Here is a 14,664-nt window from a genome sequence, read left to right as displayed (position 1 = left end):
CTTCCTGTGACCATTGCTTGGAGAGCCATGTACACACCCAGAGGATTTGCTGCTCGGGGAGGGCTCAAATATCAAAGGGGGAAAAAAGCACTTTGAAACCTAAAAGCTGACCATAAAGCCCAGCACATCATTTTCAGCAGCAGAACATTATTGTTACTCTGCTGACAAACTTCTTTTGAGGGCAGCAGAGCTGTCCAGCACCATTTTAGATTTGTCTTGAAGCCGCACGTAACCAAAATAAATATATGGTTACATGAGAAACTCCATTACATTTTTGCGTCTGGGTTCCAAGCCTAATTGTCAAGTAAGCACAACGCCAGTACATCTGCCCTGATGGATAATGCAGATCGAGGGCCAGATTCCTCCCTGGTGTAATCCAGTTGACTCACACCTGGGATAACTTGGGCCAGGAGCGTGGAAGGAAGAGGTGTAAGCTTCGAGGGCTTTGTGTGAAATGTGCGTTCCTACGTAAGGAAGTGAGCTGATGTGATGAATGAGAGCAGGACAGGTAAAGGCACAGACAGTGTGAATACTGAACCCCGAGATGTCTGTGTCTTCATGGAAGCGTTACAGGGTTTAAGCGAGGGAAGGTATCTGTTGAATTTTAAAGATAATGTTATATGGTCTTTCATGTACCACAGCTTGGCCTGAGTAGCTGATGCCCCAAGGATTACATTCCCGGTGCTGATTATTAATTACTTCTTCAGCTCTGTAGTATTCTAGCTGCTGTATTTTATGTAGGCGGAGATGGTAGCAACACCTACAGGTAAGATTGCCTAACGCGTCTCATCATAGGGCCATGTTGTCAGTGGTTTGTAACTTTGCTAAACTTTAACAGTCTGGGCTGAAGTTTTTTATGCCAGGTGTCTGCCTCAGGCTGAGTTTCTTTGTTTTGAAAGTTTCAGCAAAACTGGCTCCACCATTTCGCCGAACAAGGTTAGGGGAAAATATGTTTTCTCCCTGTCATGAAAAAAATTCTGCAAGATTTTCACTGAGAAACTTTAGCAAGCCAGGTCTTTTGGAGCAGGGGGCTTGATGTTTGGCAGGGGGGCCACCCTGGGATCAAGGGTGTGCCTTTTGCCTTCCCCAGGAAAATCCACCAAATCTGGCTAATTTATGAGCTACCGAAAATCTCAGTTCACACAGGCTTAGCAGAGACTTGTTAGGATTGGCCAGCCAAATTCTCCAAAGACTCCATTTGCACCGAGTATGCGCCATTCTGGGACCGTGAGGACTGAGCAAGCTTTTCACCCTGGTCTCCCAGTCTTCTGGTGCGCTGCAGTGATGGTGGGCACAGAAACTCAGAGCAGGGTGTCTGGCTCTCCTTTGCTGTCCTGGTGCTCAGGAAGTGTGGAGGAGAAAGAGCAAACCTCCTGGCTGCAATGCAGAGGGGTGAGGAGCAGGGGGAAGAGCCCAGGTGGTGGGAGAGTGGCAGAGATAGGGAGGACTAGGGGCAGTGGAGTAGAAGAGTCGTACTTCTGCAGTGGGGGAGGAACAGGGACAGAGGGAGAATGGGGACAGACTTTGGGGCTTAGGAGCCTTGCTGTTTTAGTCGAAGAAAGACAGTGAGCTCAATACACAAGTAATGAACGAAATTCTGTGGCTTGTGTTATGCAGAAGGTTCGACTAGATCAGGGGTGGCCAACCTGAGCCAGAGAAGGAGCCAGAATTTACCAATGTGCATTGCCAAAGAGCCACAGTAATAAGTCAGCAGCCCCGCATCAGCTCCCCACCAGCTCAAGTGTCTCCCACCCTCCTGCAGCACCGCTGATCAGCACCTAACCCTCCATCCCTGCACCTCCTACCTGCCGCAATCAGCTGTTTTGTGGTGTGCAGGAGGCTTGGGGGGTGGGAGGAGCAAGGGTGCGGCAGACTCAGGGGAAGGGGCAAGGCCCTTGAGGGAAGGAGTGGAGTGGGGCTGGGGCCTGGGGCAGAGCCAGGGGTTCAGCAGCGAGCATCCGCCGGCCCATTGGAAAGTTGGCACCTGTCGCTCCAGCCCCAGAGTCGGTGCCTAGACAAGAAGCCTCAGATTAACCTCTGAGGAGCCGCATGGGGCTCCGGAGCCACAGGTTGGCCACCCCTGGGCTAGATGATCTAATGGTCCTGTCTGGCCTAAAAATCTTTGACTCTCTGCAAGGGGCAAGGGCAGAAGGGGGCAGATGGGGAAGAAGAGTTTATAACCACTAGAGTATTTTCTCTTCAAGTAGCAGAGTCTGTGCTCTGGATCTAAAGGTGCCAACCTTGCCGATGTCCCGTGTGCAGCTCACTATGGTTCCACATGATTCCAAATTTTATTCTCAGCATTTTTCCCAAAAAACCCTTGGAAATGGCACCCAATAAGCCTGCATTGAAAGAACATTTTTAACGTTGCAAAGTCAAGCATTCAAAAATTAGGAAATGCCAGTGTTATCCCTTTGTGACTTTGCTTTATGACCCAGGCTGTAATTACAATGATCACATCCTGTTTTTTTCACATCACCCCTGCCTCCCTCAGTGCACAGAATGGACCTGCTCTGGGGATGAATCAGGGTTATGCAGAGAAGGACGGTTGTCCATAGGACCCAGTCTCATTTGTTGCTGATGCAGGAAGGTTTGTAGGCAATGAGATAGGGGATTGCTGGAAGAGAATTTGCTGTTTTTTAGTTGACTGGTGCCCTGGAAAATTGGATTCTATCCCTGCCTCTACCATAGAGTTCCTGTGTGTCGCTGGGCAAATCACTTAACCCAAAATGTTCACAGGTGGTCACTAACTGTGTGTTCCTCATTTTCCAGGTGCCTGACTTGAGACCCAAGGTCTGATTTGCAGAAGTGCAGAGCACTCACAGCAGCAACTGATGTCAATGAGAGCTGTGCTCTGAGCAAATAAAGTGCTATAATGCTAATTACTCTGAAACATCAGGCTGTAGGTGTCTCAGATTGGGCACCCCAAGTTAGTAGAGACTTTTTACCTTAGTCTCTCTCTGCCTCCCCTTTAGGACCATGGGGATTATACCACCTCCTCACCTCACAAGCGTGTTACAAGAAATTCATTAGTGTTTAGGAATCACTCAGATACTATAGCAATTAGCACCAGAGACAAGCTCATGAGGAAATTAATAATTCTCTCTTCAGAGCAGAGTTTGAATAGTGTGCAATAAATAAAGCCTGGGGCCACGCTTTGTATGATGAGGATAAAAATAAATATTAGGTGTCTAATCACATAACAGAAACAATGAACAATTGTAAGGAGCAAATAAATATTTTATAGCTAACTATGAGTAGTTAGTACAGGCCATCCTGTGCACCGAAAGAGGCCAGGGATCTCTGGAAAAAATACTGGGTGATCATGTAACTGACGATTGTACCATAATGTATGCGCACAAGGGGCTGTATTACAGATGGACGGGCAGCCCTTAATTCCGGCATTTTTCCTACTTTTGAGAGTTTGACTATGAAACTTTAGTATTCTTTTAATGCAACTTTTTTGTAGGTCATTATGTGCAGAGCAGCTTTCATCACAAAGCACTTTGCAGACTATAGCCTGATCCTGGTCCCACAGAACTCAAAAAGTAAAGATTAGCCTTGACCTTGGCAGGAGAAGGATCGGCCCACTAAGGGATATAAGGTACCGTCCATTGCTGAAATTAGGTACAGATACAGTAGAGACAGTGTTCACAATGACCACTCATTGGGGTTCAGGTCAGTCATGTTGTGTCCCCTTTCTATTTACTATTTGTGAACATCCATGACAATAGGATTTTTGTTTGGAGAATGATTGTTCTTTGTGGGTGAAATTCACACCTATGCAAAGAGCCAGCCTAAGGCCTATGTGAAATTTCCGTCCCACTTGAGCCCTACAAGTCCTTGTGCTGAACCGTGGCACAGGGATGAGGTTCATGATGTACAAATACCAAGCTATGCATGCAAAGCAGGTATTCCTGCATAAACCACAGGATCAGTTATTTGCTATTGGTTACTTGTCATTCCTCATTCTTTAGACTTCTCTTTAAACCTCTGGGCTATGCAACCAGTGAAAAGAAAGAATCTTACACAGCATGGGATACACTTAAAATGTTGCCAGCATTGCTCTTCCCGTATAGCTATACCAACAAACCCTTCTAATGCAGAGGCAGCTCGTACTGCCAAAAAGGTCCTTTTGCCGGTATAGCTCATGCCAGTGCAGCGGAGAGAAATAAGCGATAAGTGCATCTTCGCTAGGGCTTTTCCTGGCACTGCTGTGTCAGGAAAAAAACACCAACCAAAACCCAAATGAAAACAAACAAATAAAACACACCACCCCTAACGGATATAGTGATGCCAGCTAAACTTTTAAGTGTAGACCAGGCTTGTATCTGAGGTGTCTAATCACATAACAGAAACAATCAACAACTGTAAGGAGCAAATAAATTCATAATGTTCCAATGCTGAAGATGAAAGGTCTCAGTTCATCAGATAATTTAACTTGTAAGGAAGAATCCAACTGGCACTAGATGAGATGCAGCCACCTCTAGGGGGAGTTAATTGGCTGATTAATGTTTGCAAAGATAATTGAAGATGAAGAGCACTATGCAATTTATCATTTCTGTTGTTGCTCTTTGTTACAATGCAGCAGCTGTTTAGCAGATTACAGCATCACGACACAATGATTTAATTATGATGGGGCATCATCACTGAATGGGTGTGTTTCTAGAGGAGTCCCGTGGGAATATGTTCTTGGCCCTACACTATTGGAGAATTTTATTAGTGCCCTGGAAGAAAAAATAAAATCCTTACTGAAAAGGTTTGTGGATGACACGAAAATTGGCGTGGTAAATAATGAAGAGAACAGGTCATTGATGCAAGGCTCTCTGGATCACTTGGTAAACTGGGCACAAAAAAATAATAGACATTTTAATATGGCTAAATGTAAATGTATAATACATCTAGGACCAAAGAATGTAGACCATACTTACACAACGGGAGACTCTACCCTGGGAAGCAGTGACTCTGAAAACTACTGAAAAAGGGAATAGATAATCAGCTGAACATGAGCTTCCGCTATGGCCAAAAAGGCTAATGCGATCCTTGGAGGCATGAACAGGGGAAACTTGAGTACGAGCAGAGAGGTTATTTTACCTTTGTATCTGACACTTGTGCAACCACTGCTGGAATCCTGTGTCCAGTTCTGGTGTCCACAGTTCAAGAAGGAGGTTGATAAATTGCAGAGGGTTCAGAGAAGAGCCATGAGAATGATTAAAGGATTTGAAAACTTGCCTTACAGTGACAAACTTAAAGAGCTGAATCTATTTCACTTAATAAAGAGAAGATTAAGGGGTGACTTGATCACAGTCTATAAGAATCTACATGGGGAACAATATTTAGTAATGGGCCCTTCAGTCTAGCAGAGAAAGGTCTAAAATGATCCAATGGCTGGAAGTGGAAGCTAGACAAACTCAGACTGGAAATTAGGTGTACATTTTTACAGGTGAGAGTAATTAACCATTGGAACAGCTTACCAAGGGTCATGGCGGATTCTCCATCACTGACAATTTTAAAATCAAGATTGGATGTTTTTCTAAAAGCTCTGTTCTAGGAATTATGTTGGGGACATTCTCTGGCCTGTGCTATACAGGAGGTCAGACTAGATGATCACAGTGGTCCCACCTGGCCTTCAAATCTATGAATCTATGGTGAAAATGTTGGTGTCCATTTGAAGTAACAGGAATGTTGGAATTTGGCCAGAATACGAGGGCAAACGTAGTAAGTGTCATGGGATCTTTAATAATCACAAGTGGCCAAAGGCTTCAGCTTTATATCTCAGCTATAAGACAGCAGGTGTGATTTTGAAGTAACTTATATGGAGTAAATTGGGGAGTAACTCTGCTGAAGTCAGGGCATTTCTACCGGAGCAAAATCAACATAAATAAGATCAGAATCAGTCCCAGCAGCCCCAGCTCCCCAGCACCATACTGAGGATTGGTTCAATATTGACTAAGAGGGAAGAATGTGGCCTACTCATTATTATTATTTATTACTATTATGGTAGTAGTGTCTAGAGGCCACCAATCAAGGGACAGGGCTCTGTTGTGCTAGGCGCTATACATACATATATAACAAAAAGATGGTCTCTGGTTCCATTTCCTCCAGCACCGAGCATTGTTTGGAGACTCCCATCCAGGTCCATCTGGACTCCCTTTATTGGTAATGATGGCATCAGAGCCCAGAGTAGGGTGACTAAGGGTTATCATGTGCCCCCGCCCTTTTTCGCCAGACCTTTGCCATCACACTAAGCCTCATCATCATTTATAATTCTTCGATTTCCCCCTTGCTGTCGGTGAATTCCACTTTCCGAATTCCGGGGATGTGAATAAAAAGCTGTGAGTGGTGCAGAAGAGGGTGAGAGCCCAGCCCTGTGGGGAAAGGTACTGCCTGGAACTGCAAAAGCTGGGAGCTCAGTATGGAGCACTGATGATTTTTTCACGTAACCACATATCTTTCATTTTGGCAGTTCCGTGCCACAATGCTAAACTCTAACCTTGCATTCAATGTCATGCTTCTATAGCCACATTTGTAATTAGCTTTAAGAGTAAAGTATGTGTTCCATTGCAAAGGCATATACTTTGCTACACTTTGGCGGGTCAGTGGCTCCTTAAAAACGTTTGGCTGGATGGATCGAAAAGAGTTTATTTCAGGTAATGAACCACATCAGCACAAATGGCTACACTGGACAGAAAAATCAGTGTAAAAAAAATTGAAAGCCCTTGTTTTTTTCCTTACCTAAACCTGGAAGACTAAGCTGGCTCAATAGATGTCATCTTATATTTAGTAAGACACCAATTCACAGTTACATGGCTCCGTGGACAGGGAATAGGCTCTACAGCTCTGCGTTTCTAGGTTGCCAGTTTGACTCCACACCAGGTTGGTAGAGACTAAAAATTGCCACCATCTGATGGGTTTTTTTGGTGGTCTGTTTGAAATGAGATGGTGCTGTCTGTCCAGGCCCTAGAGGACAACTGTCCATATCAGTTTATTTACCATCGCAATTGGTAAAGCTCTTGATAGTCTTGGCAGTGGGGCCATGGACTTGGGCATGGAGGATAGACAGTATTTTTCACTCCAAGACATGTCCTTTCCCCTCATAGTCGGGCAGGTGTGAGGAAAGCCTGCCCTGCAATCAACTTTCCTGGACTATTTATTATTATTATTATTATTATGGTCCTCCAGGATGCCTGTGATTTGGCTTCTCCCACAAGTACTTAATTCAGACCCAAATGGCATTTTAGACATTGGAAACTATTAATAAAAAGTCTAACATTCCTCCAAAATGTTATTGACTTTGATTTTGTAAATTAACTTCACTTTGTGGGTTTTGCCCTTTCATAATCTATGTAGCTGCAAGGAGTCATCTTAAGTGGAAGTGACACAACAAAAGGCTACTTTTGACAGTGTGCAGGTTTAATAATAGAGATCCTAGGATGATTCTTTCCTTCTGAAGCAAAATTTATCTTTATTCAGAAAACATGTGTGCACATTGTTAAGGCACAGTGTATGCATTACATCTTTTTGGCTTTCATTGTGTGAGTGTGTGTGTGTGTGTGTGTGTAAAGAGACATTCTTATAGTCATCTGCTCTCTGGCAACACACACACAAAAAAGGTGAATTAAGTGATTAGTCCCATTCCATACCAGTTCAGGATCTGAAAGTGTTTCCATTCTTCCAACTTGCTTTTTTGAGGTTTGATATAACCCAGCCATACTTACTTGCACTTTTGTAAGTGAAAACCATAGTGACTATATTAAAATACTGCAGCTTCTCTGGTCATGAGTTCATGATGTGGTCACTTGGCTTTGGAGCTTTAAAAAAGACACATTACAATGGGTAAAACACTATGTTTTACTAAACTGAAGAAGGCACCATACTTTAAACAATTCAAGATGGCTGACACAGCAGACAAAGGAGTAAGAAAAACAATATTGGACGTTCCTCCCCAGCAATAATAGCATCATACAATGCTGGGCTGGATTCTGTTCTTAGATACATTTATGTAAATCTGGTGTGATTCCACTCCACTTTGACATTGCTCTGGTTTTACGTTGTTATAACTGAGATCAGAATCTGGCCAACTGACTTCTGAGGTAAAAGAGCTACTGTCATAAATATAAAGGGAAGGGTAAACCCCTTTGAAATCCCTCCTGGCCAGGGGAAAGCTCCTCTCACCTGTAAAGGGTTCTTGGGGTAGTTGGCCTTTACATGCCCCAGCTCGTTACATTTAAAACATCGTCCAGCTGACGGGTCACTGGGGCGAGGTGGGTTGCTGGAGAACGGGGTGGTGGGACGATAAGGGGTCTGGAGGGTTCTTTGGGAGGTAGGTGGGGCTTTGGGCGGCCCCCGGTAATAGGGTGTGGTCTGGGGTGGTCCCTTCTGGTCTCCGCTCCAACTGCGACCAGTTTTCTTCTTCTCTGCCACCTCCACCCATCTGGCTCCAATCTCTCCTGCCTCGATTACAGTTTTGGGCTTCCTGTCTAGGATGTATCTTTCTATTTCCTCAGGAACACCCTCTAAGAATTGTTCCATTTGCATTAGGAAGGGCAAATTTACTGGAGATTCAACACTTGCTCCTGATATCCAGGCATCCCAAAGTTTCACAATGTGGTAGGCATGTCGGGTAAATGACATGTCTGGTTTCCACCTTAGGGCTCGGAACCTCCGACGAGACTGCTCGGGTGTTATCCCCATTCTGACTCTCGCCTTGGATTTAAACAGTTCATACTTGTTCATGTGTTCTTTAGGCATTTCAGCTGCCACCTCAGCTAAGGGTCCACTGAGCTGCGGCCTCAGCTCTACCATGTATTGGTCAGTAGAGATGTTGTACCCAAGGCAGGCCCTTTCGAAGATACTGAGGCCTTCTTAGAAAACTTCGAAAGGGCCTGCCTTGGGTACAACATCTCTACTGACCAATACATGGTAGAGCTGAGGCCGCAGCTCAGTGGACCCTTAGCTGAGGTGGCAGCTGAAATGCCTAAAGAACACATGAACAAGTATGAACTGTTTAAATCCAAGGTGAGAGTCAGAATGGGGATAACACCCGAGCAGTCTCGTCGGAGGTTCTGAGCCCTAAGGTGGAAACCAGACATGTCATTTACCCGACATGCCTACCACATTGTGAAACATTGGGATGCCTGGATATCAGGAGCAAGTGTTGAATCTCCAGTAAATTTGCCCTTCCTAATGCAAATGGAACAATTCTTAGAGGGTGTTCCTGAGGAAATAGAAAGATACATCCTAGACGGGAAGCCCAAAACTGTAATCGAGGCAGGAGAGATTGGAGCCAGATGGGTGGAGGTGGCAGAGAAGAAGAAAACTGGTCGCAGTTGGAGCGGAGACCAGAAGGGACCACCCCAGACCACACCCTATTACCGGGGGCCGCCCAAAGCCCCACCTACCTCCCAAAGAACCCTCCAGACCCCTTATCGTCCCACCACCCCGTTCTCCAGCAACCCACCTCGCCACAGTGACCCGTCAGCTGGACGATGTTTTAAATGTAACGAGCTGGGGCATGTAAAGGCCAACTGCCCCAAGAACCCTTTACAGGTGAGAGGAGCTTTCCCCTGGCCAGGAGGGATTTCAAAGGGGTTTACCCTTCCCTTTATATTTATGACAGCTACCTGCTAGGCTCTCAGAGGATGTAAATCAGTGCAGTGCCATTAACGTCTGCAGAGCTACAATGACTGATGCCTGCTGAGGATCTGGCCTGAGGTGTTTAGTTCTTTGGCATCAAGTATAATAATTATCAGACCTGCTTGAAATGGAGCTTTCGTTTTTCATGAACATTTTAGAGAAAAACAAAGAAATTTTGCTTTCATTGGGATTTTTTGTGAACAATTTCAGTTTTCACCAAAAAAAATTCAGATCATTTTGGTGGGAAAAATCCCACTTTCTCTACCTTTTAACATTTCCCCCACTTTTTTTCCACTGGAAACCCCTATTTTTGATGGCAGATGTTTTAGCAAACATTGTGGCCAGCTCTAACAACCACAGTGAACTAAATCCTGGTGTTCTTACTCCATCCTTACTCAAGTAACATTTCCATTGAGTAAGAATTGACAGCATATGGCCCAATCTGAGAAAATGTTCTATACCTTTGGCAGGTTTCAGAGTAGCAGCCGTGTTAGTCTGTATTCGCAAAAAGAAAAGGAGGACTTGTGGCACCTTAGAGACTAACCAATTTATTTGAGCATGAGCTTTCGTGAGCGACAGCTCACTTCATCAGATGCATTCAGTATTTCACAATGATTATGACTGCTGGGAAGTAGAGACTCTGATAAAGATTTGGGAGTTGTGGATAATGAGCTGAACATGAGCTCCCAGTGTGATGCTGTGGCCAAAAAGGCTAATGCAACCCTGGGATGCATAAACAGGGGAATCACAAGTAGGAACAGAGAGGTTATTTTACTTCTGTTTTTGGCAGTGATGCGACCTCTGCTGGAATCCTGTGTCCAGTTCTGGTGTCCACAATTCAAGAAGGATGTTGACAAATCGGAGAGGGTTCAGAGAAGAGCCAAAAGAATGATTAAAGAATTAGAAAACATGCCATATAGTGACAGACTCTAGGAGCTCAATCGATTGAGCTTAAAAAAGAGAAGGTTAAGGGGTGACTTGATCACAGTCTGTAAGTATCTACATGGGGAGCAAATATTTAATAACGGTCTCTTCAGTCGAGCAGAGAAAAGTCTAACGCAATTTAGTGGCTGGAAGTTGAAGCTAGATACATTCAGATTGCAAATAAGGAGTAAATTTTAAACTGTGAGAGTAATTAACCCTTGGAACAATTTACCAAGGGTTGTGGTGGATTCTCCATCACTGATCATTTTAAAATCTAGACTGGATATTTGTTCTAAACAATCTGCTCTAGGAAGTATGTTGGGGAAGGTCTCTGGCCTGTACTATACATGGGGTCAGACTGAATGATCACATTGGTCCCTTCTGATCTTGCAGTCGATGACTCTATGAAAAGCAGGCACTATACAGACTGAGTTCTAAACTGCAGACTTTTACAGCTTTGGAGCCACGTCATTCCATGGTGATTTATGCAAAATGCCCATTGACTTTGGTGGAGTTCAATCTGTGGGATGATGGGTGAAGTCTTCCTCTGAGATTGTACCACGCCTGCGACTCCACTCCTGACTGAAGCCTCTGCTTGCTGCTAAAATGCAAACAATAAATCAACATGAATGAATCCCCGGGAGAATATATAATTGGAATTTGCCAGGTGATGGACTGAACCACACCGATGTACTCCGTCATGACGTCACAAGCTGGTGATAGCAGAAAGGCTGCTTGAATGAAGTTGCCTGTTCTGGAGTGCCAGGAATGCTGCAAATGCATCATAGTGTAGAGCTCCATTTTTAACATGCAGCAGCTCATTCTGATTCTGTAACACTTAGTCAACTGGTGAGCACTTACTCACAGGAGTAGGCCCACTGAAGCCAGTTTAAATCAGTGAGTAAATCTGCTTAGAAATCACAGCCCAGTGCTTTGTGTGTAGAGACTAGAATTCTTCTTAAACTTTGACACGCTCATGTTTGTTCCAGACAAATGAGCAGAATTCCAGTTAATATTATTCTTTCCACAGGAACATTGAAGTAATAATAACGTACCCGTAACACAATCAGGCAGCCCCTTTAAGAGCAGGTCCTGCAAGCCCTGGCATAATTGGAGAATTGGCCCTTTAAGAATGGGGAGGACTGGGAAATGTAGTCTCCAGGAGAGATTGTTGGTGGCCATATGACTGGGGGAGGGGTTAGTTGATTGGCCAGGATGATTATATAACGAGCAGCCCGCTGTTCAGTGGGGAGGGTGGGGGGGTGATCTCAGGTTGGTCTGCCCATGGTAGCAGGCTTGGGAAGACAGCTGGTGGAGCAGAGCAAGAAAGAGAAAGGCTCTAGGGACTGGACAGAGAAAGACCCCAAGGAGGGACCAGAAGGAAGTTGTATGTATGGCTGTTGAAGGGAGATAATGCTTGTACTTATTTATGGAGCCTGGAGGGGACTTGCAGCCAGGATAGAACCAAGTCTCCCTTCTGTGGCCCTGCGCCAACAGGGCAAATGGGCTGCTGAGCCCAGGATGGGGCTAGAAGAGAAACTGTAGTCCAGCAAGGGAGAATATATTGTGTGACCCTGTGAGGGTGCAGCTTGGGCCAGCAGAGGAAGAGCCATGTAGTCTAAGGAAGGATAGGAGCTGTTGTTTCCTTTTAGTTTGATTTGTTAAGTCAGGAAGGGGCGGACTCTTGTGTCTTAGCAGGATGGCTGAGACAGCCCAGTGAGCCAACAGCGTTGGGGACAAGGAGAAGACAGTGGGTCAGTTGGAAGGGGGGCGGTGCCTGAGGCATGAAGCGACAGCTACCAAGATGATCATGTCACACGACCTACGTATAGCTCATAAGAGCAAGTGTCCGTCGGGACAAAATTCTCCTACAGCCCTGGCTGGTGAAGGCCAGTCATCTTTAAGCAGATTTAATCATTGAGTTCAGCTGAGGAGGCTTAAAAACCCAGGATGGGCCTGCTTTTTTAGTAAATGAAAACAGGTTTGTGGGATGCTGAGCGGCATGCACTAAGCGAGGGCTTAAGACTGGGCCAAACCTCCAATGGTAGCACATGGTGGACAATGCTAAATATAAATGCTTATACTATAGGATAACTTTGCAACGCGTTGTTGTATGTGGTATTTAGAGCCCAGTCCAACCCCCTCTGACTTCAATGAACTTTGATTGGACCCTTGGGCCCCCATTAACATGAATTCTTGACACACCTTGATGAAAAATCACCTCCAGGGGTTAATTTTTTGGTTGCCATTAAGTTTTAGAAGAAAATAGAACGGCTCAAACCAGTGTCTTTCAACCATTTCAAGTTGGCAGCCACTTATTCAAAGTCAAAAAGCTCTGCAACCCCTTTACATTTCCTATAAAAGTAAGAGTTAAAAAAACGCATCCATGACAATGGCAAGCCTGCCTAACTTATTTTGTGTGGGTTTGGAAAGTTTGACAGAAAATATTTGATCCTGAAGGGTAAGGGCCTGAGGGTAGTGGGGGAGCCAGGTTTTCTTTTCCTTGGATTGCCATGAAGTTTTCAACATCTCATGACCTCCTCTCCCCCATTGCCTTTGACAATCCCTGAGTTGAGAAACGCTGCATTCAATTTAATTATTTATTTTATTTATTTGCATTTAAGATAAAAGAGGCCTGTCTAAGGCTCTAGGTGCACTAACATAATTATACAGTAATACAATTAGATGAAAGGTCACCAGCATTAAAATCAGCAGTTCCACAGGAGCTCAGTCAGCCAGTCACCTACTCTCTTCATCATCTGGGAAGCATGCCCTCAGCCTTCTCCAGCAGCCCTGTCAAATAGGTGTCTTTTGCAGCATGCCCAGAAAGTCACCAGATTTGGGCTTTAGTTGGGGATTGGTTGATTTAGTTGGGGATTAGTCCTGCTTTGAGCAGGGGGCTGGACTAGATGACCTCCTGAGGTCCCTTGCAACCCTGATATTCTATGATTCTATGTTGGATCAGTGGGGGTGGGAAGCAAGTTCTGAAGCCTACAGAGAAAACACCCTGCCAGCCGCTCCCTCTTTTATAACATGGGGGATCCAGCTTGAGCTGCCTGGCTGCCTGGGGCCATGGTAGTGTGACCTGGGCAAGAGAGGTGATCCCCAGGTAGGCTGGTGCCAGAGCAGTTAGGGCTTTATAAACCTTAAATTCCACCTGGAGACCAATGCAGACCCCAGAGCACAGGTGTCACTTGCTCCCAACAAGATGCTCTTCTCCATAAGCAAGTGGCTGTGTCCTGTGCCAGCTTCACTCTCTGAATGGTTTTAAGATGCAGCAGCCCCATGTCCAGCACATTGCATTGCCTAATTGTAAGGTCACAAAAGCAGGGATAAGAGTGGTACACTCCACATCCAAAAGGAAGGGCTGCAGCTTTGGAAACAGGCGTGGATGGGAAGAAAGTTATTTTGCAACAGACATTTACTGTTGTTGTGGTTTATATCGGTTCTGCCACATTTTGCTGTCCTCCTTGCCTGGAGAGGGAGTTATACTTTTTTTCACAGCTGGTTAAAATATTGTCCATTTCTTCTTTTATAACCATCCTCATAAGGGTAGATGGTGGGCCAGTAGATTTAGTTCTGGGGGCTACCAAGTTTCCACAATAGTTTTGCAAGCCAAACACATAAGAGGAAGCTACTTATAAAATTTCTTCTCGTTCCCTACTGAGTTTTGGGAGGGTTATTGCAAAATCAAAGCAGTAGCAGTGACAAAAATACCCTTTCCTTCTTTTGTCAAATAAAGAAGGGGTCTGCAAATGTTCATATCATGGATTTTCCACAAGCAGGAATTTTATGCTTCTTTAAGATTGGGACAAAGAGTACTTTGCATTGTACGAACCCTTTTGCAAATGGAAGAAGAAGGACAGGCAATAAAGAAGATGACAGACTCATATTTTCCTGGTATTTCAGGCAACTAAATGGGCACCATGGCTTTGCCTATTAAAAAATGGCTCTCTGCTTTCACAGCCGGCCCTCTGTGGCAGTGTCCATAATTAAGATAAGCATACATGCCACTGAAAGACCGACGTCCCTAGGACAGATGTACAAAACAGCCTGCCTTTCTATATACACCTCATTTAATTTACAACAGGAATAACCAGCTAA

Source organism: Lepidochelys kempii, chromosome 9 (assembly GCF_965140285.1).
Source record: "Lepidochelys kempii isolate rLepKem1 chromosome 9, rLepKem1.hap1, whole genome shotgun sequence".
NCBI lineage: Eukaryota > Metazoa > Chordata > Testudines > Cheloniidae > Lepidochelys > Lepidochelys kempii.
Note: the sequence above shows the minus strand (reverse complement) of the source record.